This window comes from Mustela erminea, chromosome 9 (assembly GCF_009829155.1).
Source record: "Mustela erminea isolate mMusErm1 chromosome 9, mMusErm1.Pri, whole genome shotgun sequence".
Taxonomy (NCBI): domain Eukaryota; kingdom Metazoa; phylum Chordata; class Mammalia; order Carnivora; family Mustelidae; genus Mustela; species Mustela erminea.
This window is the reverse complement of record NC_045622.1, coordinates 26,981,047-27,007,344: the sequence shown is the minus strand read 5'-3', so window position 1 is coordinate 27,007,344 and position 26,298 is coordinate 26,981,047. Positions and strand designations below refer to the sequence as shown.

At 40.8% G+C, this 26,298-nt stretch overlaps 1 protein-coding gene across 10 annotated transcripts in view; it reads right to left on the bottom strand.

Annotated features, from left to right (window-relative positions):
* The window catches only part of NTM (neurotrimin), a 939,904-nt gene that overhangs the window by 257,144 nt on the left and 656,462 nt on the right, over nt 1-26,298 (bottom strand). The gene's annotated exons all lie outside the window — the stretch shown is intronic.

Here is a 26,298-nt window from a genome sequence, read left to right as displayed (position 1 = left end):
TAACTTGGCCAAAATCACAGGGCGAGGATTCCAACTGACACATATCTGACATCAGAGGACAAATGCTTGGCCATGAAACAAGACACCACTTCTGATCAGTATTAGCCAACCACCTGTCACCAGACATTCTGCCCATCCTTGGACACATGGCATGACTCTCAATTCTTCACATCCTATTTATAGAATTCCTGCTACCAGTCAGGAGAAGTCATGCATGAGAGGGAGAAGACAATATAAATTGCTTATAGTGTCTATGGGGAAGCAATACATATAAATAGGAACAGAAAAACAATAAAATCCCATAAATGAAGCCAGAAAAAACAGTCACCCAATAACTATGGGACCTCCCCTCTGTTGTTGTCACTCCTGGGGCTTTCTGGATGTCTGTGTGCTCAGAAGTTTCTGGATGCAGGACCTTTTGTTCATAGGTGGTTATATAACCTCCCCTTTACTCAGCCCCCTGCTCTTCATCCCTAAAGTCTGAGTTGAAATGGTACCTCTTCATGGAGTTTCTGAGTCCTCAGTCTAGGCTTTGTCCCTCATATGTCCTTTTAGGGCACACACTTCACATATATAGGCAATGATTTGTGTAATTCTGTGTTTATATATGTCTCCTCACTTGATAATAACACCCATAAAAGCAGGGGCCATTTCTTCCTTGCTCCAACAGTGAGCACAGTGCCTGGCATACAAGGTAAATGAGTGCAAAATGCATCTCCTCAAGGGATAGAACAGCCCAGCCCCTCTCCTCCCTTCTCTGTCTCCTAGGAATCTACTTCCAGAATTTCCAGAGCAGGAAAAATCTTGAAGAGGTGGGCTTATTCACAATGACTTTGAGAACTGAATGTGGAATGTTCTGCTGTTCTGGGAAGACAGGGGCTGTGAAAATAGACAGCTCTTTCAGTCCTGCCAGCTTCAGACCCAGGTTCTGCATTTCTCTCAAATAGCTCCGACTTGGGGTCTCCAGCTGTTTGCCCCTGTGGATATTATTAGCCAACCAGCTTGCCTTTAAGCTCGCATGTCATTACAGAAAAGAGGAGCCTGTGTCCCCTCCTCCCGCCTCCCTGCCCTCCTCATTCACCTATCAGCATTTTCTCCCTAAACCCTAAAGTCACCCAACTATGTCACACCATCAGCAGCATCGGTTAGGTAAATGCCACTGAACAAATTTCCGATTGCCTCTGGGATAGCCCAACCTAGAAATCCAGAAAAGGTCAGTGGGGGAGCTGGGAGGGAGACACTGAGTCTTTCAAAGTAAGCTGATGATCCCATGAACTGTGGAAGAGCCCCACAGAAAAAGGCTCAGAAACAGGATGGCAGTTTTCCCCTCAGGGCAGACCTCCGAAATAGGCAGCTCCTCCTCCATCAAGCAGGTGTGTCAAAGAGACAAGAGCATTAACGCTCCCCTTCTGACTGAGCTAAACAGAAATGGATGTCCCTCCTCAGTCTGGCTTTTCCTCCCTTCCACCTTTCCAATACTGCGCCTCTTTCTGAACACAGCACCACACTAGTTTCCCCAGATGAGTCACAGCACCACCTGTCATGCCACCACCAACATAAGTAAAACCTGGTCCCAGGCGAGGGTGATGGGAGCAATAAACATCTCTAGCAGTGCTGATAACCAGCGAGGTCATAGTGAAGGGCACACGCCTCCCACTGACTGCAGCTGCAAGGGAGACTTTATTGACTTCAAAAACAATGTTTTTAGCACGGAGTTGATGCTTTGCTCTCTGGAAGTGCTGCATCCTGTCTCATCTCTCTAATCTCCAGCCCTGCCTCCACCCAGCCTTGCTTCCAGAGAGGAGCCCCAGGTGAATAAAAGGATCCAGCAAACTTCCCGACGGATCACAGCTTCAATAGCACTGAGGGAATGAAGGGGAAGATGTCAACCTCCCTTTCTCCTCAAAGGTGTCCCATGCCCACGGGATCCCAGATGGTCTCCATTCCTGAGCCATCTGGTGACATCTTCTTCCAGGGGTTACTTGGGACTTCTTTTTCATACATACTTAATGTTCTGATTTTTCTCCTTTTTGTCAGATGGGTTGAAGATGTTCTTTCATTTCCTGTGGGTAAGTATTTGAGGTACATAATCTTAAAGTCAAGAGGCTATATCACTTTCCATTACATTTTTCTTCAATTAATTTCCTCTGACTTGGTCATTTCTGAAAAACTGGATTTCTTTTCTTTGGGGCTCCCAATTAACAATAAAATAAACACAAAAATCCTGAGCAATGACACAGAAGTCCTTCTCTCTGAATAAATTAAATGGAGTGTCCTATAGGGTATGGGCTGACTCTTTAGGTGTCTCTCCAACTAGCACTGTGCACAAATGGGGGCTGAGGGAAAGAACCTCTGGCTGTATTGTGTTTTAGCAGCTCTTCAAATAGAAACAGCTCTTTAGTTCTGGGGATCAGAGTTTTTATTAATTTTATTTGTTGTTGTTATTGTTGCTGCTCTTCTGTGATCTGGTCTGTGTGTTTATCTGTTTTGAGGATGTTGGATGCTAATGCTGAGACCAAAATGACTTCTGGAGTTTCTTACCTCCTGGGTCCCTGAGCCATTGTCACTACCATCTGGACTCAACCATCCACAAACGTCAACCATGTTCACACTTCTTTCTCACACATGGCTTCAAAGGGACTCTAGAGTCATGACAAGAAAACGCAGAATCTTCCACTCTGATGGTGGGAAGACTCTATTCTTTCTCCGCTTCCAGAGGTGAACACAAAGATTCAAGGGCTTCAATGGCCCTGCTATTCACCCTCAGGATGTGGAACTGGCCCCATAATTCTCAGCACCAAAGAATGACACACCATTCCCCACACGGGGGTAAAATTCTGTGTGGTATAAATCCAGAGATCTTTACAGAGCACAAAAGATAATCTGGTCTTTGAGGGAGGCTCTTGGGCTTTGCTTGGGAGCTGGAAGGAGGGGACATGGATAGAAGTATGCTCATGTGTGTTGTGGGCAAGGGGATGTATTGCTACTCCACAAGCATGCCTTCAGATTCAGCAGAAGAGAATAAGACTTTGTATTGGTCAAGCAGCAGTGTGTCTTGAGACCTGCATGTACAGCCCTAGACTCTGAACTCATCCAAAAGACAGATCAAGAAGGTAAGGCTCTTCTTCCTAAGAGTTGGTCTGTAGCTAAGGAGTCCTGTGTACACATATACCTAAGTGCACAGACAAGGTCCACATAGCTACAGAACAAAACTGATATAAGCTAAGTAAGAATCAAATAGTAAGTCAGTATAGGAAGTAAGGGCATTAAGGATAAAAGGGTTATTCAACCATACACTTGAGACATCATAGTGGTAGACATCAGATTGGTCCACCCAACTCTGACCTCAGAGGGTCTAACAAACTGGTCAAGGATAGAATAGAGTCCTCAAGACCATCCTAAAGAGTAGTTCACTGGAAAAGAGCATTCTCTTCTCTTGGGAACAGAAGAGTCTGTGAGGAACTTCCTTCCAAGAAAAGGAAGTTTACCAAAGACGTGAGGAGTCTGCAGCTGAACTTGTATTGTCCAGCCTACATCACTAGAGTCAAGGATCGATGTTTGGCTATGTAACTAGTATTTTCTCAAGAATTTTAATGATGATGGGGTTCTGCCAGACTCCCTAGTTTGGAGTTCTGAAAATTCTGTTTTGGAAATTTGGAATTCTGTCTTCCAAATGAATAATGGGGGCTGAGACCAAGCTTCTGAAGAAGAGAGAAATGGCATCCAAGGTGGAAACACTGCTAATTGGAGATGAAGTATTCATAAGGGATAATCAAGATTCAGCATCAGGCTGGCCTGGATACTCTGCTTGAAATTTATCTTCAACACTGAAAGTTAAATAATTGTTAATTAGGTAAGACTCCTTGTCTGAGCATTTGGTGCCAGAATCTTGCTCATCTTACCTAGAATGGCTGAGGTCTACTTCAGACCCTAGTCCTTAAGGGCACAGAAGTCTGGACTTTGGCAAGAAACTTAAGCGGAAACTTCAGAAATAGGCAGACCTATGTTCTAATTCTTGATCTGTTATTTCTTCATCAGATGACCGTGGACACAAAACAATCTCTGAGCCAGGATTCCATATATAAAATTGGGACAACCATATGAACCCCCTAGACTACTGTGAGGATTAAATGAAACAGATCTTAATGTTATTTCTGTGTATGCATGTATTCTGTGAGCGCATGTATACTGGATGGATGATGGATGGGTGGATGAGGAGAGAGAGCAAGCACTCAGCTATTCTTTCTGCTTCATGCCACAAGGACCCCTCTCCCCTCCCTAAAGAGCACCTTGTATCCATCCTACATGCTGGTCAGAAAAACACAGAGAACACAGGGGAGCACTGTCTGGGAATGATCTATTTTCTGTACTCAGCATGTTTCCGGAAACCTGTTGTCCCCAAGAGAACAGGTGAAAGCCTGACCCTGTCAAAAAAGTAGGGAAAGCCTGCTGCTTAATTTTTTATTAATGGTATTAAAATTTCTTTGTGTAAGTCATTAATCATTAGGTCATATGAAAGGCTTATGTTTATTCAGAGAATATAATAACTCACAGCAGTAAGTATGCACGTTTTTTCCATTGGCCAGTAGAAGTGCTGTGTTATTATATAACAGAATAGATTTTTTTCCTATATATTTATTTAGTTTTACTTAGAATAGTTAGCTCAATTTAACAAACATTTATTGAATGTCTCTGACAAAGATAAATATGATATGGTGTCTGCTGCGGAAAAGCTCAGGATGATAACAATAATGACAAAACAGTGAGAATTGTCATCATTTCTTGGGCAGTCACTAGGTGCTAATCTCATTGCAAAGCACTTCAGCCGCATTATCTTATTTATCTCATTTAATACTCAAACCATCTTATGAAGTAGGCGCTATTATTATCCCCATTTTGTGGAAATGGAGTTTTGAATACTTTGAGTTGCTCTTCCAAGTTCATGGTTATAGTCTGGTGGGGGATACAGATAGCTGCATAGATAAAATTTCATTTCAGTTTCTTTACTTTATACAAGCAACTATATTTCTAGACATAACCTGTACAGGACCAGAGGACAGCAGTATTCTTGCCATTTTATTTTATTTTATTTTTTCTCATCCACAACACTTCTCTGGACCTTCTGATGGAGTTCCCGAGACAGCGGAAGTTCAGAAAGGCATCAGGAAAAAAAAAAAAAAAAAAAAAAGTCATTGATTCCAGGGAGTCTATAAAGAAAGTGAACGTCTCCCCTTCACTTTCCTTCCCAGGGATATTAAGATGCAGAGCTACCAAACTGCATCATGGGAAAAGAGAAAGAACAGGAAAGAAAAATTTCAACCCCATTACTGTTGATTCATGTTAAGAAATGGGGCGCCTGGGTGCTTCAGTCGGTTAAGCAGCTGCCTTCAGCTCTGGTCCTCATCCTAGGATACTGGGATGGAGTCCCGCATCGGGCTCTCTGTTCAATGGAGAGTCTGCTTCTCCCTCTCCCTCTGCCTGCCCCTCTGCCTACTTGTGCTCTCTCTATCTCTCTGTCAAATAAATAAATTAAATCTTTAAAAAAATAAAAAAAGAAAAGAAAAAAAAGAAATGCGTTTAAGGAAACTCCAGTCTCTGATCTAGTTGCACTTCCACTTGGGAGTTAAGTACATGCCACACATTTCTTGTTGAATTATATTTAAGGAAAAGCGTGGAAGAGAATATTAGAAGAGAATATAAGTCATTGAAATCATGTGTCTGAAAAATACAAGGGAAAGCTAACTATAAGGAAATACACCAAAATAATAACTTCAGATATCTCTAGGTATAGAACTATAAACTGAAAAATGAACTGTTATTAGTCGCTGAAGAGCACAGTCAAATCGTAGATACATTTGTGAGAGCAAGTTCCATTAGAGCCACCCCATCCCCTCTCTCCTTCTTTGACTGCCTCCTTCACATTTCTCTCCCTTCCCAGCAGCACCATCAGTATCAACGTTTATTCCTCTTCCTTTATAGAGTAGCTGCCTTAGAGAGTGGCTGCTGCTTAACCCTTTAATGAGTACAAAGAAATGTATAATTTTTTCATCACAAGAATGAAAAAAACAGAATGCAACTGACAATCTGATAAGAAACTCTAACGCCGTTACTATAGAATGAAAACAGCCTCCTCCCTTCATCTTATTGTAGCCCTGTCTCTCTAGGCAGTGCTTCATGAAGGCATAGTTGGGAAAGAAAAGGTTGCTATGAAATACAATCTCATTAGAGGATGTGTACTGTCTAGAATCCTGTCATGGAGGCTGGTTTTCCTTGAACCCAAGGAAACACCCATGGTAACATGGGGCAGCGTGGTTCTCTTTTGTTTCCCAACCCTTCTCGCCTGTATTACTATTTTCTCTCGTATCTGCGGGGGCCGCCTCAAGGACAGAAAATATCTTGAATCCATGGGAAGATTCATAAAAGAGATACTGTGGAATGACAATATTCAGGAGATGCGTCCTCTCACTTAAGCTGACACACTTACTGATATCTACAGTTCCAATTTCTTTTGGCCTCAGATTTCCCACATCAGAAAGACAAAGTGTCCCATATGCCCTGATTTCCATGTACTGCAGCAGGAATATAAATCTTACCAGGCAAAGGCCTTACATGTTCTTGAAAGAACGAGTTACCCAGGCAAAATCATCACTGGAGCCCTGCTATGGGCTGAGACTATGAGAGACTGAGTGGCCATAAGCCATAGCACAGCCTCAAAGTAGGTACTGCCATAGGCCAGTTTCAAATATTAACACACACACACACACACACACACACACACACACACACACACACACAGCATCTGTCTTTGTAAATGCTGGGATAGCAGCACTGTCACTTGTCTCAATAATACTGGATCTTGTTTAATCAGAAGAACTGTTCTATGGCAGAGTGACATTGGTCAAGTGATATATATTTCCCTAAACCATAACTGTTTATTCTCTATGCAATTCTTCAATCTTAACACACACCTCTCCCCCAGCAGACACCAAATGATACTGCTAGGACAACAGTAAGTCCGGACCTTCCCCGAAAATCCGATACAGTGACCAGTTTTCTCTGCAAGCCAGCTATGGGGAGAATAATTGAATCATGTGCTTGAACTGACCCAGAAGTAAGAGCCAAGGGCCATAATGGGTGACCACTTTCCAATCTTGTAGAAACTTACATGAACCCAAAACAATAAGCTGTGAAAATTGCCTGAGTCAGGGTCTATGGTTTCATGTAAGGGGACATATGCTTATTTCCCTGCACACTAGATTTCAGTAATATTATAGCACTGGATGATGCAGGAAAGGAGCCTGGTGAAGTCTGAAAGCCAGCCAAAACCATCTTCCTGCCCACCTTTCTTATTTGCATGTGGTTCTTATCTTTAAACGTTCTCTTGGTTAAGTGACATGTGATTAGAATTGTTCCTTTCACTTTTGCTTTTGGCAAACCCATTAACTAGAATCTACATGTTTTGAAGTGGAAGAATTAGGTCAAGTCTTAAAACAGAGTCCAGACCCTTGGTGGCCATGCAGGAATTTGGAAAGATACAATCCAAAACCAAAAATAAGAGGTAGCAAGAATATGACAGTAAAGACAGGAGTCCTCAGTGCACGGCCAAAACCAAATGCTTTTAAACAATCCCTTGGCCCTTGGAGTAATATAAAAGGATTTCTAAATTCTATTCTTGTGTTCTAGCATCCTAGGAGCAGTCCCTACCTCTAGAACTCCTCCACCTTAATCTTGGCCTCTTCACACTTTTCCATACATAACAGAGGCATAAATCAAGTACCTAAGCCCACTGTAGGAATAAGCTCAATGAATGGAATAATGCTTAGAAATATTTTGAGCATAAACTCTATGCCAGGGAAAAGTCCAATATGCCTGACAAAATCCTAATGCTGGGAATACAAGGTAAATATGTGGACTTCTGTTCCTCTGGAGATCCAATGCAGTTTTTATTTGTTTAAAGTCTTCTTTATCACCAGGAAGAAACACATCTAAGGCCCCTGCAGAGAAGTGATTGATCAGTAAAAAGTATAAAATCTCTCTTGGGCATTTCTAGCTACAGTGGTCATATTTGTCTTACAAATGTGACTGTTCCCCTCAGCTAATGCAGAGGCCATGCCTCCTTCCAACAGAACAAGGAAAGGGGTCATGCTACTTGTCATCTAGGATCAAAGTAAAACATAACCCCTAAGTCCTGCTCTTTCCATTGATCTATATTTCCATTCTTTTTTTTTTTTAAGATTTTATTTATTTATTTGAAAGAGATCACAAGTAGGCAGAGAAGCAGGCTGAGGGGGAGGGGAAAGCAGGCTCCATGATGAGCAGAAAGCCTGATGTAGGGCTTGATCCTAGGATCCTGTGACCATGACCTGAGCTGAAGGCAGAGGGTTAACCCACTGAGCCACACAGGCACCTCTCTTTTTCCTTTTTTTTTTTTTTTCCCCCACCAATACCTAGCTGTCTTAATGACTGAAGATTTATAATAACTCTTGTGGGTTTTTTTATTTGAATTTCTTTTTTTATTATTTTATATATTTTTATTATGTTATGTTAGTCACCATACAGTAGATAAACTATATTTGATGTAGTGTTCCATGATTCATTGTTTGTGTATAACAACCAGTGCTCCATGCAATACGTGGCCTCCTTAATACCCACCACCAGGCTAACCCATCCTTCATCCCTCTTGTTTCTAAAACCCTCAGTTTGTTTCCCAAAGTCCATTTAATAATTCTTGAAATCGGGTAGTGTCAGTCCTCAACTTTGTTGTTTTCTTTTCATATTGCATCGTCCATTGTTTTACTTCTCCATATAAACTCTAGAATCTGTTTGGTGATACCTACAAAATAACTTGCTGCGATTTTGACTGGGAATGAACCGAATCTATAGATCAAGTTGGTTAGAAATGACATCTTGTCAATAGTGTCTTCCTATCCACGAAGATGATAGGAATCTCCATTTATTTAAGTTCTTTGATTTTGGTCATCAAAGTTTTATAGTTTGCCTCATAAAGATCTTGTACATATTTTATCAGACTTATACCTAAGTATTTCATTTGGGAGGATTCTAATGTATATAGTATCCCCTTGTTCATTGCTGGTATATAGGAAAGCAATCCCTCTAAATTCTGATACCAAATGATTTCTTCATTTTTGTTCTATGGTCAAGCATGTAGATGTTTCCTTAACTTGCCATTTGAAGTGTAAGAGAAAGATGGTATTTTGAGTGACCTGCCACTCAACAGCATTTAAAACACTGTAAAACAATAAACATGGTAGATACAGGCAGGCCCTTATAATTGGGCTATAATCCTGGTACTCGTTTCCCAAAATAACAAATATTATAGCTGTTGTTAATGTTTTACAATTTATCAGTCTGCTAATACAGGCAACTTCCCTGATCATGACAAGACACATATTCTCCTCATATTACAGATGAGGAAACCAAGCCTCAAAATGGTTTGCTGACTTGCCTAAAGTCACACTGCTGATTAATAGCAGTGTCAGAATGGGTCCTCATGTCTTCTGGTTCTAAATTCTACAATCTTTCCACTATCACTCAGAATTTTTCAATGATTCAGGAACAGTGGTGGGTATTTTCCCAGCTTCCGATATCACTCATGTTCCTTTTTTCTGCTCCCATTTAACATGAAGAAGCAAAGATCCTAAATTTCGGGTTTGCTAATGATTGCACATTCATACCCGCTGAGTGACAGAAATATATCTTGGGGAATTATAGTTTAATAATCCCACAAGTCAGCACATTAATGCCCAGAGACAAAAATAAAATGTATGACTTTCTAAATATGCTTAAGGTTATTCTGAATACATTTGAGAAGATTTGAAGAACTAAAGCCCTTTGCTTTCAACACTTTAGATTGTCTAGTGAATATCCTGCATTCCCACATTCTCATTCTCAGCTATACCTGGATTCTCCTGTATGTAGTTTTCTCCCATTGCCTGGCTTGCAAATTAAACAAGAGCAAAACAAAACAAAACAAAATGATTTCCTCAAAAAAACAAAAACAAAAACAAAACCCTAATGCACACATGCCATTAAAAAAAAATAGAGCAAAAATGACAAGATATAGCCTGAAATGTACATTTTATTTTTAATTTCTTTTTATTTATTTGAGAAAGCGTGAGCAAGCATGAAGGAGGGGCAAGGGAGAGAGAGATGTAGACTCCCCTCTGAGCAGGGAACCCCACAAGGAAGGACTCGATCCCAAGACCTTGAGATCATGACCTGAGCTAAAGGCAGATACTTAACTGACTGAGCAACCCAGGTATCCCTGAAATATACATTTTAAACAAAGAAAGGCTCCAATCCAGATACATGTAACTAAATAAGTGAATCCCCTCCAAACTAAATAAAGGAAACCCTTTTCTTCTTAAATACTGGATATGGAAGCCTCCATCTTATTTATTTTAGGAAGAGAACGATAAGACCAGCACATGTGGGATGCCTGCTATATGCCAAGGATTGTGTCAGACACTTCCACATGTATGGACTAACTTAGTCTTGGCCACAACTGCGGGACGAGCTATTATCTCTTTCTATACCAGTAAGGAAACTGAGTGCTCCCATGACATGCTTATAGTCATATAGTTGGCAAATGCTGAGTTGATTTCTGAATCAAAATTTGAAGTTAAATCTGTTTCCTTCTCTCAAGACCTGAATAGGTTAATTAGATCACCTATTGGCAGAAGAAAAGACTCCCTAAAAGACCGAAGAAGATGAAAGCACAGGACATTTTGTTCTCAAATTTCAATGGCTAAATAGTTTTATAATATGCTGACAATCACTCCTTACTTCCTATCCTATCAGTTGGAGAGAGAGGGGATAAACAAGCCACCTCAATATAAGATTTCAGAGAGAAAGGGGTGATGCCTAGGACTCGAGGACCAATTATTCATTTTTGATCAATATCCCTAATGTTTTGTGCCATGGGCGCATTGCTAATCTTAGGTTAATATGAAACAAGAAATGGTCCCATGTGTGCTAAGGAAGTCAAAATCTCTTCTACTGAAAATTGTCTCCAACACTGGCTCACTTCCTGGTACATGTAACTCTCACTAGCCCTTCCTGTGAGTTGAGTCTTTGGAAGTGTCTAGTCTGCCTCTGGTCTTTTACACTAGTCCATCTCACCTCTGTGCTCTATTCTGGCTGGCTCATGAAGGTAATCCGTAAGAAATAATAGTGATATACAAGGTCCTTCAGAAATATCCTTCTTCCCACTCAATCTCTATTCTACTTAATTGTCCATTTCCCAGACTGGTAAACCAAGACAAAGAAATAATAAGAAACCCCTAACATTTGAACCATGATCTATATGAGATTATATTCACGTGGTTGCCTTAAGGGATCCTCACGAAAAAAAACCTATAAGGTAAATACGGCAGATATTTTTGTCACTTACAGATGAGAAAACTAAGCTGCAGAGAGATAAATGATTCACTTGGTCACATGTGCAGCATGAGGGCATGACTGATTTGTACAGCTAGTGCTTCTCCCCCACTTCAACTGTAGATGTGGTTTCCACTCCCCCAACTCCTGCTTTGAGGTGTGCCTCTGTTCCTGGTTTAGGCCCCCTTTGAGGCTCCCTTCCCACAGGTCTGCTAGCTCTATCTGGCCCTTCAGTTTTATTTCCTCTGACAGCCTCTGGTAAGGCTTCTCTGCTCTATGTCCCCTGGTCCCAGGTCCTTCTCACTTTAGTCCATCGGGATCCAGAGATGACAAATAGAGGAATATAGAAAGGAATCTGCGATTACAGTTTATGAGGGACCTTCCTAGAATCATGCACAGACAGAATTTGACAGATATTAATGAACAAAACAAAGACCCTGCTTTCAAGGAGCTTATAAGCAAGCAGGGAGAAATGGACGGCAAACAAATAAATAAGACTGCACAAAATAGTAGAAGGTGATGATAGCTATGAAAAAGGAAAAACTAGCATAGGCTAACAAAAAGGGAAACCTGGGAGGTGTATTGGGGGAGCAGAGTGGAGGGCATCAGAACAGACTGCTCTGTCATAGGTAGGGGTCAGCCTGATGGGTCGAGGTTTGAGTGAAGACCTGAAAGAGCTGAGAGCTGGGAGCCTGGGGGTCTCCGTGGGAAGTGTCTCAGGCAAAGACACAGCTAGAGCAGAGAGCAAGGAGATCAGCCTCAGTACTCTACCCTCCCTCCAAATGCCCTTGTTCAAAATAACCACCCAGGTACAAGGCAAGTCTTGACAAATGGGCCTCAAGATGGTAAGGTTTTCAAAAACAAGAAGTATGTCAGAAAAGTGAAGGACAGGAGGTTCTGCTTTGGTGGAGTGAGGCTATGGAGGAACCCCCTCATTCTGCACCAGAGGAGGAGATACACAACCGTGGGAGGTAATATGCAGAGAACACAGAAAAGATATACTCATTTGACTTCCTTTTAGACCCCACATTGCCTGCTCAAAGTGGCTGTGATGGTGAATTTTACATGTCACCTGGACTGGGCTAAAGGGGGCCCAGATAGCTGGTAAAAATAGCATTGCTGAGTGTGTCAGTGTGGATGGTTCTGGAAGAGAGTAGCGCTTGAATGAGTAGGCTGAGTAAGGAATATCTGTCCTCACCAGTTCAGCTACGCATCATCCAATCCAATGAGCCTCAGAAAGAATAAAAAGGCAGAAGAAGGGCTGAAATATCTTTCTCTCTTCTTGAACTAGGATGTACCTCTTCTCCTGCCCTCAGACATTAAAGCTCCTGGTTCTCAGGCCTTCAGATTTGGTCTCAATTATACCACCAACTTTCCTGAGTCTCCACCTGGTGGCTAGCATATCTTGGCATACCTCAGCCTCCATAATCTCATGAGCCATTTCCTAGACTAAACTGTATCTTAGCTATCTCTGTATATCCTATTAGTCCTGTTTCCTTGGAGAACACTTACTAATACCCTGAGCTTCCTTTGGAGCTGATAGCCTGAAATTAGTCTCAACTGTGCTCACAGGGTACACAGGAAGTAGTGCTGGGGTGACCAGGGATGACCACAGTGACATAAAGCATGGCCATAGCAACAGCAAGCACTGATTGAACCCTGATCACAAGCCCAGCCTGTGCTAAGCACTACACACATATACTCACTCAGTCCTTTAAACAGCCCTGTGGGGAAAGTCCTAATATCATTCTCTCCTTTTTCAGTTAAGAAAACCAAGATTCAGAGAAGTGAGGTGAACCACGGTGGAGCCGGATTTTGAAGAGCCCTATTTCACTCAAAGACCACACAGTCCTCGGGGCAATAATCATTGCCAATACACAAAGCCAACTCTCCTCTCTTCACAGGGAGGAAATCTTCACTCCACATTCAACACTGAGCTAGAGACAGCCATCTTAGAAGCATTGTTGGCCAAGGAAGGCATGAGGATAGTAAGTGAGGTCAAGAAAGGTAGATGGACTGAAATAACCCTTCATGCCTAGTGAAAACAAATTCACATTGCCTTCAGCCATCCACATTTGAATAGAGGTGACTCAGAATTACTACTATAGGACAAGAACTCAGAGGAACCTGAAATCCAAGAAGGCAACATATGCCGCAAGGTAGCCCCAGTTCTGCACTGACACCATCATTCATGCAGGTAGAAAATCACTTCCACTCCACCCCATGCATGTGCACACATGCCCATTGTAATATTTTGTTTGCAGATCTGCCTATTTACATAGTTAATTTGGGGTCTGTTTGCAAACACAAATTAGTTTGGTGCAATTACTTTGTGCACGGACATAGAGTTATCCGCTTGAGCAGTTTAACAGCATGGAAATGGCTGCATAGTAGCATATGGCTGTCTATATATAATCACAATATTACCTGCACATATTAGTTACATAACAGTTACATTATAATTAGGGCTGCTTTTAAGCCATTCAAAAGAAAAAAAAAAGTATTTTAATTAAATCAGCAAGGTGTTTTAAGTGAAGAGAAGTGAGGAAGAGTGTTTATGATTCCTAGCATTCCATCAACTGAAATGTGACGTGTACGTCAGCACCTTTCTGGCTCCCATGTGGGGAGAAGCTTTTCTGGTAACAACACTGAATATTATCTTCCTGAGACCTTGTGCCCAAACAAGGCAAACTGCTCTCAGACTTGCCTGCGGGACAACTTGGGATCATGGAGTCACAGGCAAATGTCAGAGCCAGGGAGACCTCCACAGTCGTCTGGTCCACCTCACCATCACCCCAAACAGCCAGCTAAGCCCTGGGCAAGAAGAGTAGCAGACTTGGAGTCACACAGTTTAGTGAGGAAACTGAAACCAGCACCCAGATCTCATGCATTACAAGGCTGACTCTAGTACACCAACCACATCATGACATGGTCAGCACACTTTTGAATGGTGACAGAAATACCCTCTTTAGCCCATTTTCCCCCAAATTAGGAATCCGCATGTTAGACACACTGAAAAAATGAAGCAGTATCACACACATTGATTGATAAGCAATGAAAATAAGGGGTTAAAGAACTTATCATAAGTCACTCAAGCAAATACATGGTAATATTCAAATTTCTTTACACAACATCTAGTACTTGTGTTTTTGTTTTTTTTAGTTTTTTTTAATTTTTTTTTTTTTTTTGTAAACATATAATGTATTTTTAGCCTTGGGGTACAGGTCTGTGAATCGCCAGGTTTACACACTTCACAGCACTCACCATAGCACATACCCTCCCCAATGACCTTAACCCCACCATCCTCTCCTGACCCCTCTACCCCCAGCAACCGTCAGTTTGTTTTGTGAGATTAAGTGTTTCTTATGGTTTGTCTCCCTCCCGATCCCATTTTGTTTCATTTATTCTTTTCCTACCCCCCAAACCCCCCACATTGCATCTCCACTTCCTCATATCAGGGAGATCATATGATAATTGTCTTTCTCCAACTGATTTATTTCGTACTTGTGGTCTTAAAAGAATGTTGCCTTCCAATGAGAGAACACCATTTAAATGTACTAGAATGGAAGGAACCAAGTTTTGTCAGTTGAGTTCCACACATACCATTCAACTCGATGACACTGGGCAAGTTACTGAAACTTCTCATGATTTATCTACAATACTGAATTGCATACTTAAATACTTCTTCTGATTTACATCCTGAAAAGGAACATTTCGTCCAACAGGCACTGTATTACCATGAGCTTCAGATTACAAGAGGCAGGGACACAGTCTTAAGGTTGATATTCCCATCTCATCACTGGGTGATACGGGTCAGAATATTCCTTACACTCAATTTCCCCCATGCTGCCAAGTACAATATCGTCTCCATCCTCTCTTGTGGAGAAAATGTGAACTTGGAGCCTAGGGGAGGAAAGCCACAGGATGCTGTTATTATCACCAGCCCAATTGAGAAGAACAAATAACATCTCAGCATAATCAACATCTTATCTCAAATCGTTTCTGTCCTTCCTCCCCAGTACACCATTTAACACTCCATGCAGAAGAGACTAAACATCATTGGTTGTGTAACACAAAAAGCAGACCACAGTAGAACAGGATAAGAGATCACGGGTGTCCATCAGGAACAAATGACCATGTAATAACTCTGTAATTACATGGTAACTAGAACTGATTGAGCCTGTAAATTATATCCTTGTCACCTCCGGGTAATGATGCAGTTCTATCTCCCATCTACAGAAAGCAGCAGCCCATGGCCCACAGTCACTGAGAGATAAAGGAATTCTTGGCGGATAAAGCAGATTTGCCGCTGCTGATAGGTGATAGAGAGACACACTGAAATCTGCGAGTTAATGATTTTCCAGTTGAGGCATCACTGCCTTGCCATCCACAGCAAGGCATCTATTACACAGCCAGTGTTCTCCATCGCTGATTGGAAGGATTGATTAAAGTTCCCAAAATCAAAGATGAAAGGAACAAGTTCCCCAACACATGCACACAAAAAGGTTTCACATGTGTGTGGGCTCACACACACCAACAGCTAATGTGCATGCCCACAGCCATTTAATATGCAGACCTTTGAAACATCACTATTGTAACATTTCACTAAATATTTTAATACGAGAAAGAATAGTATCTCTTTTTATGCAACATTCTCTCTGGGACCATTATGCAGAGGCATTAAGAAATTCCATGTGGTAGATTATTCAGCAAATATTGTTTGACAGCCGACTGTGCACATAGCATTTCGCTAGGTGTGAGAGAGGAAACAAAGAAGCATAATACTCAATTCTCTCCCTCAAGGATCTGAGTCCACTTACACAAATAATATAAATACGTAAGCAGTTAAATTAGAATGCCACAAGGCAATATGTAATTAACTGCCAAATGATGGCACAGACAACAAAGCTAAAGAAGTACAGAAAAGAGGGAACTCTCTTTGGGATGGTGTAATCATAAATATGGCTTCTTTACTGAGCCAAATGCACACCTAAGAAAGCTGAAATATCAGGTTCATGGAGGTCTGTTAGAAAGAGACATTTCAAGTTTCTCTCTATCCACAGTGCTCTCCATTCTTCAAAAGCACAAAATAGATACTTTTTCATTACTGAAAAACAGAAATGTTGGGAGGAAAAACATCAGAAATATATGCATAAACAAGTTTCACTGTGTATAGCCAAGGTGTTAAGAGACAAGATAAATACTAATAAGCTCAATATCCCTTTAGCATTTGAGTGTTTATAACTTGGGAATATATGTAGATAATCTGTCCACAGTAGTAGGGATGTATTCTGGTCAACACAGGGACTTAGCAACTAGGATAAGACCTGGAGAATTGCAATCACCCAGCTAAGGAAGTACAAAACCCTTAACCAAAGCCTCCAACCATGTGGCAATGAACATGGGACACTATCCACTGGGGATCAATGGGCGTACTTCTCTGAGATCGTGAGGAGAGACAGAGAGTCTATGAGTCTCTCCTGGTTCCTCTGCCCCTAATCTCCCGACTTTCTAACTGCTATTCTTAACGAGGTGTTAAGAGAATAACAACATGATGGGAGTCATTGTAGAGCTATTGCTGAGGGATAATCAAAATGGCCTCTTGAGTTTCAGCTGGACTTGATGTAAACCCACTTGTCATCATCCCATCACCCACTTGAGCAAGGTTTGCACTGGCTGACCTTCCAGTCACAGATCTCCAGCACCATTTAACCTGCAAACGCTGTTCACTGTTGTGTGAGGTGCACAAACCCACTTGGTATAGATCTTCAAGTTAGTGACCTTCAAGTTCAGGAATCTCCAGAGACCCTGGAGATGCAAAATATAGACCCAACCACCTACTTGTAGCTGATCTCAAGGTGAGAATAAGGGCACAGATGGACAGTCTACATTTATCCATAAAAGAAATACAAAAATATACCATCTAGCCTCCGAAACCAGAGGGAGTTAACACTCCTCCAGATCCTTAGGGATTTGAAAGTTCTCTATGAAAATCTTCTCATTCTGGAGTAAAATAGTGCTATCCCAAAGAAAACATCCTCTACAATCATCAGAATTCTAGTGAGGCTAAAAAGAGTCATATATTCCTATAATGCTTCACCAGAAAAAATAAAATAAAATAAAATAAAAAGGCCAAGTTAACTATGCCCTTTGTAATGTTACTTATCTCTGGGTCATCATTTCCTTACTGAAAAATAAAAGGATTAAATGAGATGATCCTTAAGGTCCTTCCTAGATTGAATAGTTTATGACCTAGAAAGTCTATAATGATCAGTTCTTCAAAAGCTAATGAAGAATAATCACATCCTCAATCTCAAGCTGTAGATAAAGAAAAAGAGATTTTGGTTTTAACCAACCATTAAGTCTATAAAACAATTCAGTAATCTAAGCTCCTAACCTATCTCTGACTCATAAAACAGTTTCTCTCCAAGAACCAAGCAAGATCCTAGGGACTATACTGTGATAAATTATGGTTGATCCACAGAAGCCTCTGTTTGATTTCACACTGAGGAACTGTATTCACAACATGATGACAGAACCTATGCTTACATGCTGCATCTAATTCTCATGACACATTTCTATAAGAAAGTAACAGCATTAGAGCACATCAAACTGCTCATCAGCAAGTGGGTCTTCCTTCATTTGGCTTCAGGAGGCAATTCCTTCTGTTAGACAGAACTCAAAGGCAATGACAGGATGGGACTTCTCTCTACACCTGCAATTCTCATTTTATTTACAGTGGCCACAGGATCGATATCTTCTCCTCTGGAAATAAAGCTTTCTACTTTGCATTGGAATTTATCTTCAATAGCTGGTGAAAATCATTATCACACAATGATGTTCTATTCACTACTTATGTTATCTCTTCAGCTAGGCAAATTGCCAGACATTTGACTGCCTGACACCAAGTCCATTTGGTGCACGACAAAAATAAAACCTTGCATTGCCGGGAAATAACATGAGACACACTCATCATCTAGCTAGGGATGATTGGGCTACTTTCTCTTTCTGAGGAGATGTCAGAATTCATGTAAATCATCTAGTGCTTTTGCCTATAGTCGCAAGCACACTCTCATTATGTGTGTATAGTGGGCATGAAGAAAAAGCTTATGAGTGGACCAAAGTTGTTATGAATCTCAGAGGTGAAGCTATGAGGACTAGAAGATTATGCGTCCATAGCTATACATGGGCCTTGCTTATCTTTAGTTGGATTCATTGAACCAAATGTCATTTCTGTTAAATTCAAAAACATTTATTGAGATCCTACCAAGCACTGAGCACTGATCTTGGTTCTTAAAGCACACTGATGAATACAGCCTTCTTCCTTGGAGAAGTCTGATTCAGGAAGTTGGGCAAAAAGATGTGCACTTAATGTCAACATCCGATGAGACATGTGAATATGATGTTGACAGGGTACCAAGAAGGACTACCGTATTCCGGTTAAGAACTCAGAGGACACTTCTCAGAGGACTTGCTATGTGAATCAGATGTCTTAATGCCGAGTCATTAAAAACAGAGGAAAGGATGGCTTAGAGGACATTCTTCTGGGGAACATCACATGCCAGTTCAGAGGTGAATGGGTGTTGGCATGGGGACTGGTGAGCATGAAATCTATAGGAAGGTCTGAGTCACTAGCTCTTAAAGGAAGAGTAATGGCCTCTACTTCTCCAATCACTAGGAGGTGTTTCCTTTTGGATATGCTGAGATTGAGGTCCCTATTGGACATTGAGTTGGATAGGTGCAACATGTAGAGGAAAGTTATTTGATTACATTCAAATAAGGCATCAGAGTCAGAGACAGCAATTTGGGCAGCCCCTACACACCAATGACAGTCAAAATCCACAAAATAGATGAGTTTTTCCATGGAGAAGGCTAACAGCTTTGGGTCATGGGCAGAACTCCTGTTAGCGGGGCTAGCACAGGAGGGAAAGAGAGCACAGGAGACAGAGCCATGGCAGCCAGAGCAGCATAAGAAAAACCAGGTGAAGAGGCAGAACTACAGAAGCCAGAGTTGTAGGGTTTAAGGAAGGGAAAGGTGGGGGTCAAAAATTTGAATGCAACAATGAAAGAAGCACTCTAGAGTGCACTTAGGATTGTGCAGAGTTTGGAGGCTTCAGTCAGGGCCGTTTTTTAATAGCTATAGCAGTACAGAATACAGATTCCAGTTGATTAAGGAATGAATAGAAATGAGGGAGTAAATTACTATTCAAAAATGTCAATTAAGAATGAAAGAAAGGGACAGAGAAAGAGCAAGAGAAGTAGCAGAGGGCTTGGTCATGTTATGTTTCGGGGTAAAAGCCAGTAGAGAAAGAGAGGATTTAGATTCCCGCCCACAAGAGATTATATAACAGAGTCTGACTCTGTGTGAAATATTATTTTCAACATCAAAGACAAATACAGGTCTAAGTCTTTTCCAAACTTTTATTTAACCCATCTCCAGCCTGGACCTCTTCCCTAAGCCATAAGCTTATATAGGCAATTGCTGTCTTGGCGTTTCCTCTTGAAAGCCTAACTGACATCTCAAATCTTAATGGTCAAAACAGAACATCTGGTTCTCCACCCCCAACTCTCAAACTTGCCAGTCTTCCTGCTCATGGCTCCAGGTCCACTAATTAAAAGCCTTGGAGTCCATGACCACTAACTTTCTTTCCCACTCAACACCGAATCCACCAGCCAGTTCTGATGGTTCTACCTGTGAAACAGATTCAGAAAATGACTATTCCACATCATGCCCGCTTCCCCGTGATGGTCAAAGCCACCATCATTGCTCATCTGCAACATGGTAACAGTCTCTCTACTGTTCTTACATCCACTGGACCCTTACATCTATTCTCCTCATGTTCCCAGAGTTATTCATTGAAAATGAGTAGTTATTACTCATTGAAAATAAAAGTCAAAACAAGTCAATCCTTGCTTCAGTGTTCTTTAGTGACTTCCCTTCACATAAAGAATAAAAGTCAAAGACTTTTAATGGTCTACAGACCTCTCCCTAATCGTATTAGATTGAGTTACTAGGCACAGTTCTTTACTCTTTTCCTTCCCCACTGTGGACAGAGTGGATCTCCCCGCCTGTCAACTTTCGGCTTGGCCATATAACTTGCTTTGACTTTGGGGATGTTAGCAGACAGGATGTGAAAAGGTTTAAGTCTCGCAAAGTACATGGGTGATTAGGCTTTCTTCTTATACTCTGCTCTTCTACCTGGAGAACAGATTTGGGGATAGGGGATAGGTTTTGAGTCTTCAGCCTGGGTCCCAGATGAACCTGTGTAGAAGAGGCCTGAGCCCAATTTACAGTCTACAGCCAACACAGCCAAACCACAAATTCAAAAGTGAGGGAAAAAAATGCTATTGTTATATGCCCCTGAGACATATCTGCAGCATTTACATGGTAATACTGAGTAATTCAATTATCTAGACTCCTACAGTCTCTCAATTCTCATCTCCTTCTCCCTCCCTCCTTCATTCTGCCCAAGCCATATTTACCTCTTATTTTTCTGATCCCAAACATAAACTCCTGCCTCAGGGCCTTTGTATATGCAGTTCTTGCTCCCTACTCCACAAGAGCCCAGTGGTTTCAGTTTTTGTTTGCTATTTTGTTTGTTGTTGTTGTTTACTTCCTTCAGGTCTCTCCTCTAATACCTTAACAAAATGGTTTTTTGTGACTTCCCTTACCTCCAGCCCTCCTACCCCTTGTTATGATTTATATTTCTCCGTAGTACTCCATAATAGAGCTGACATTTTATGAATTTATTTATTTTTTAGACTATAGACCAGAGACTCTAACTTATATGTGTATATCTACTCTGCTTAGTAATTAAACAGACATAAACTTGGGTTTCCCTGCTGATATTCAATTCTCCCTGTCCTATAGAGCAGTGTTTTTCCAACTGTTGTGTGTGCACCAGGAAGCAATAAGTGAGATTATTTTATTAGATAAATAGGTTTTATATAAATAAAATATATGTACTTTTATTCTAGATTGAGTAGATGGGCTGGAGGTTTTAAAAGTAATTGGCAAAAAGGGGAGGTAGAGATAAGCATTGGGAAGCAGGGCAGGTAGTGTGCTTAGGTGCAAATGATCCCAGTCACCTCCAGAGCCCTTGAGAGCTGCTCTGAATTACAACAGAGTTGCTCTGTGACTGATGTTTACAATAATGACCCGAGTAACAAAATAAGATAAATGATATTCTCTGTGCTTTGCTCAATAAGACAGAACAATAATATATTTTAGAAAAAGAACTCTATCAAAAAGGATTGTAATGTTTTAAGTTCAATTTAAAGGATGATAGCTCAGTTATATGACAAATTCATTCATGTGGAACACTGCTTGTACCTCATAAATAAGACTTTCCTATATAAACATAAGGATTTATAATGAATTTGTTGATTATTCTTTCCCCATGAATAATAGGTAGAATTGATTTTATACCCACTCCTCTTCTCTAACCCACCTCCTCCCACCCTTAAATGATTTCCTTCTTTTTCTCTTAAAAAAAAGAGAGTTTGTAACAAATAGTTGTAGCTGTAAGTTAACATATACTCCATTTCACATCATGTCAACACTAAGAGCCCATACGATTATTTTTCTGCCTGATGGACTACACAGACTGAATTTGTTAAGTGATAATTATTGGATTAAACAGAACTTCTAGTTTCCAGTCTAGCATGAGAGGGAAGTCTTACTCCCATCCTACAAGAAAAATGCTGAGCAAACTGAAAATCAACAACCCTTCTTAGATCTGGCAGAGAACTGAGGCCATAGAGCAAATGGTTGCCCCCAATACTGAAGAGACAAACATGGGAATCAGACACATACAACAGTCTCAACTTAAAGGAACAGAAGCTGGCAGCAAACAGCCTTGTGGGAACCAGTACTGGGATAGGGATACTTAGCACCGTGATCCATGAATGAACACAGCTCGGAGAGTTACAAACTCCAGGGGCTTCCAGTCTTCCACAGGCCCACACACTTGTAAATATCCCCTCCAGGAGCCCTACCAGACTATCTCAGTGATGAGCAGATAAAAATCCCCTTGTAGTTCAGTAGGAGGGAATTAAAGGTAGCCTTTTTGAAATATACCCTGAGAACTGTTCTTCTGATCTCAAGAGAAATTATTTTAACAGGGTCTAGGGAATAGGAAATACTCAAACGCAGTTTGCCATAGCCTTCCTACCTCAACTAAAGCGGGGAAAGCAAGGTAAAACTGAGGTGAAATTGTAAAGTTCCCAGTCCAGACATACAGGCTCTCTGAAACACTGAGATTTAATCATAGGACTATAGAATGTTTCTCCTCCTCACACATGTTACTTACCTCCATATGAAAAGGATTTCATATACTGAAAGAATTATCCATCTCAGATGGTACTTAAAAAGTCTCTAGGGAAACCCAAAGACAATCGGGTTGAAAAAAATAAGATAAAATAACAAGAACAACAACAAAAAAAACAAACCAAGGAGAACAGAAGTTGTAGCCTCTGACACCTACAGCTACAACAAACAATAAAAACTGTTTAACCCTTAAGCAGATAAATATAAAACCTTACACTAAAATACCAATTTATCTCAGCACCCTGTACATCCTGCATGGCTTTCAACAAAAAAATTATAACACATGTAAGAAGACATAAAACACAGGTCGGAGAAACAATGAACTTCAGAAGCAGACTCAAATATGGGAGAATTGTTGGAATGATCAGACTAGGAATTTCAGACAGCCAATATTCTAAGGGCTCTGAAGGCAAAAGTGGACAGTACATAAGAGTAAGATCAGTAATATAAGCAGAAAGGAATAAACTCTAAAAAAGAATCAAAAGGAAATTCTAGAAAACAAAATCACCACAATAGAAAGGAAGAATGTCATTGATGGGCTCATCAATAATTTGGATATGGCTGAGGAAAAATCAGTGAGTTAGAAGAAATGTCAACAGAAATTTCCAAAACTGAAATAGAAAAAGAAAAAAAAAAAAAAAAGACAGGAAAAAGCAACCCTACAGGAACTTAATATCTAAAAACTTTGAGTGGCTATTAAAGTTGCAATATATGAGTAATGGCCATACTAGAAGGAGAAGAAAGAGAAAAGACCGTGAGAAATATTCAAATGTAGGAGCATTTGAATATATGAGGAACATTTGAATATATGACTGAGATTTTCCCAAAATTAATGACAGACACCAAACCACAGATCTGGAAGTTCAGAGAACACCAAGAAGGGAGCCCAGAGAAAACCAAAAAAACTACCCTGCACACATCATACTGAAACTGCAGAAAATCAAAGACAAAAAGAAAATTGGGAAAGAAGTCAGTGGAAGAGTAGGGGTGGGGAAGCACTGTTCACATAGAGAAGCAAGAGTAAGCATGCCATCTGCCTTCTGGAAAAGGAGAGCTCCTTTGCACCCCAGGAGCTGTAACCAGCAGCTACATTACTATCAACATGCCACACAATGAATATATTCAGTTACACTGGAAGGGTTATGGCTATGGTTTGAATTACCATGAGAAAGAGAGAAAGAAGGAAGGTCAAGAGGCTCATGGATGTTCAAAGAAGCCAAAAAAGATGACTGGTCTGAAAGCTAAGCTCTACCATAAACAGCACCATGCTGAGAAAATACAATGAAAGAGACTATCAAGATATATGAAAAGAGAAGCCCCAAACAAAAGACTGACAGAAAGACTCTCACTTATTTAAAACTTATCTGTCAATCCGAGCTTCTGATCAACATAAGGCAATCAGCACTACTAACACAGCCAGTTGTAGTTCCAGCCTGAAGCCAAAAAATGACATTTAAGTTCTTATGTATGGCCTCACCAAGGGAAAAGGGGACAGCACCATCAGGGTTTTCAAATGGTGATAACACATATGGCAGGGATAATCTGAGAACTCCGTATTTTTTCCAAGGCCTTGGAATAAATTGGGATAATTCTCAGGATGAATTTATTTTGTAAGCTTCTTTCCTATTTGCTACAAATAAGTCAGGAATCAAGAGTGTGGATAAAGCCTAAACAATTTAGACTGCCATGTGTTTATGACTAGGAAATGGGAGTCAGGATGAACGTGTTCAATGCTTTTTTAATTGCTAACTGAACATCATCTATTGATTTGTTTTTTATTTTTTGTTTTTTGTTTTCCCAATCTGCTTGGTCCTAACCAATCACATAATCCTCAGTACCATTTATATCTTGAGAAATGAAGAAACACAATTCTCTTTTCTTATGCCCCCTCATCTGAGTCAAAATCCAAGGTAAAACTGAACAAAATAAAACCATAGCAAAAATATTTGTCCTGTTCTCAACACCAATTGCTGCTGGTAATATCTGTGAATTGCCAGCATTGGAAGCTAGTCGTTCTCACCAACACACACTAGGATTCTCTGCAGCACATTTACAACCATATGAAAGCAGATGGTGAAAGCACTATAGATAAAAGACCAACAACAGAAGGAGGAAAAATGCTTCTAATGAAAATACTAAAAAAAAGAATGGCTGAACTCTATATTCTGTGCACTTCCTTAACCTAAAGAAGAGTTTCTGCAACATGACCTAACAGTCAGGGACATCTCATATATGAACCCCAGAATGGTTTGCATACTTGACTATTTGCACTCCTGATGAATGACACTTTGCAGGGAGGTACAGAGCAATGGTCATTAAATAGCCGCTTAGCATGGCTTCCTGACAATGCAGGGCAAACTGTTCACCCAAAGGACATACTGAGCTCCCACTGCAGGGGAAATGTATTACTAGTAGCAATATTATTGGTATTAGCAATAATTATAATAATTATGAGCATATACACAGCACTTTTGTATCTGTGAAATGCACTGCATTCATCATAATGATTAGCATTTGTACAGTACTTTGTATTTCCCAAACATTCTCTGCTCATTAATTAGATAATGCTGGCAACATCTGTGGGCAAGTGTTACTACTCCCGTTTTATAGACACAAGACAAAGAGAAATTAATCGACTCGCCCAAGGCCGCATGATGAGTCTGTGACAGAATCAGGATTCCATTTTTAAGTTCCCAAATATCTATTTTTGTCTTCACTCCCTGCAAAGCCAGCTAGTTGCTTCAGTTGAAGGGGCAAGGGAAGTGCATGGGTCATGAAATTTCCTTACTCCTATAGCCCAGGAGTCATTAGGAAGCGACACTGAAGCCATGTGGAATCTATGTTCATGGAAAACTTCAGGGATGGTAAGTGTTTCTCAAAAATCATTCTAGTGCACTGGTTCCATAACTGCCTCAGGCCACACTCCAGGACAGTTGAGTCAGAATCTCCTGGGTGTGGCCCTAGAGATGAGTAGTTTTTCAAGCTCCCCAGGGGACCCCAATGGGTAGCCATGGTTGAGTTGAGAACTATGAGTCTGGTGCAGTGGCTCTCAAAGTTCAGGGAGCATTAAATTTCCCCAGAGGGCTTATTAAAGATTGCATGGCCCTGCTCTCCAAATTCCTAATGGTGGGGGGGCAGAATTTGCATTTCTAATACCTTCCCACATGATGCTGACCACCAACCTTGTCCCAAGCAGCACTGATCTAAGTATTTTCAGTATAGACAGAATTATTAAATTGTTTCAAAGATACCTTCAAACCCAGGCACTAAGACTTTGATAACTAGACAGAAACTGATATTACAGTTAATATGGACTGACCAAATCCTGGCCACATAGGAAGGCTCCATTCTCCAGTGTCCCTTACAGGGAAGCTGATACCTCATGACTGACCACTAAATGATGGAGCATGGAGAGAAATGCCACTCTGGGCCTGACCATTCAATGTCCTGCTCCATCTCCCATATTCTTCCACTTCTCAGTCCTCCAGACTCCTATTCCTTCACCTGCAGCATGCAGGCCATGGGACTCCCGAGATGGCTGTGGCTCATAAGGGAAAGAAGTCAGATCT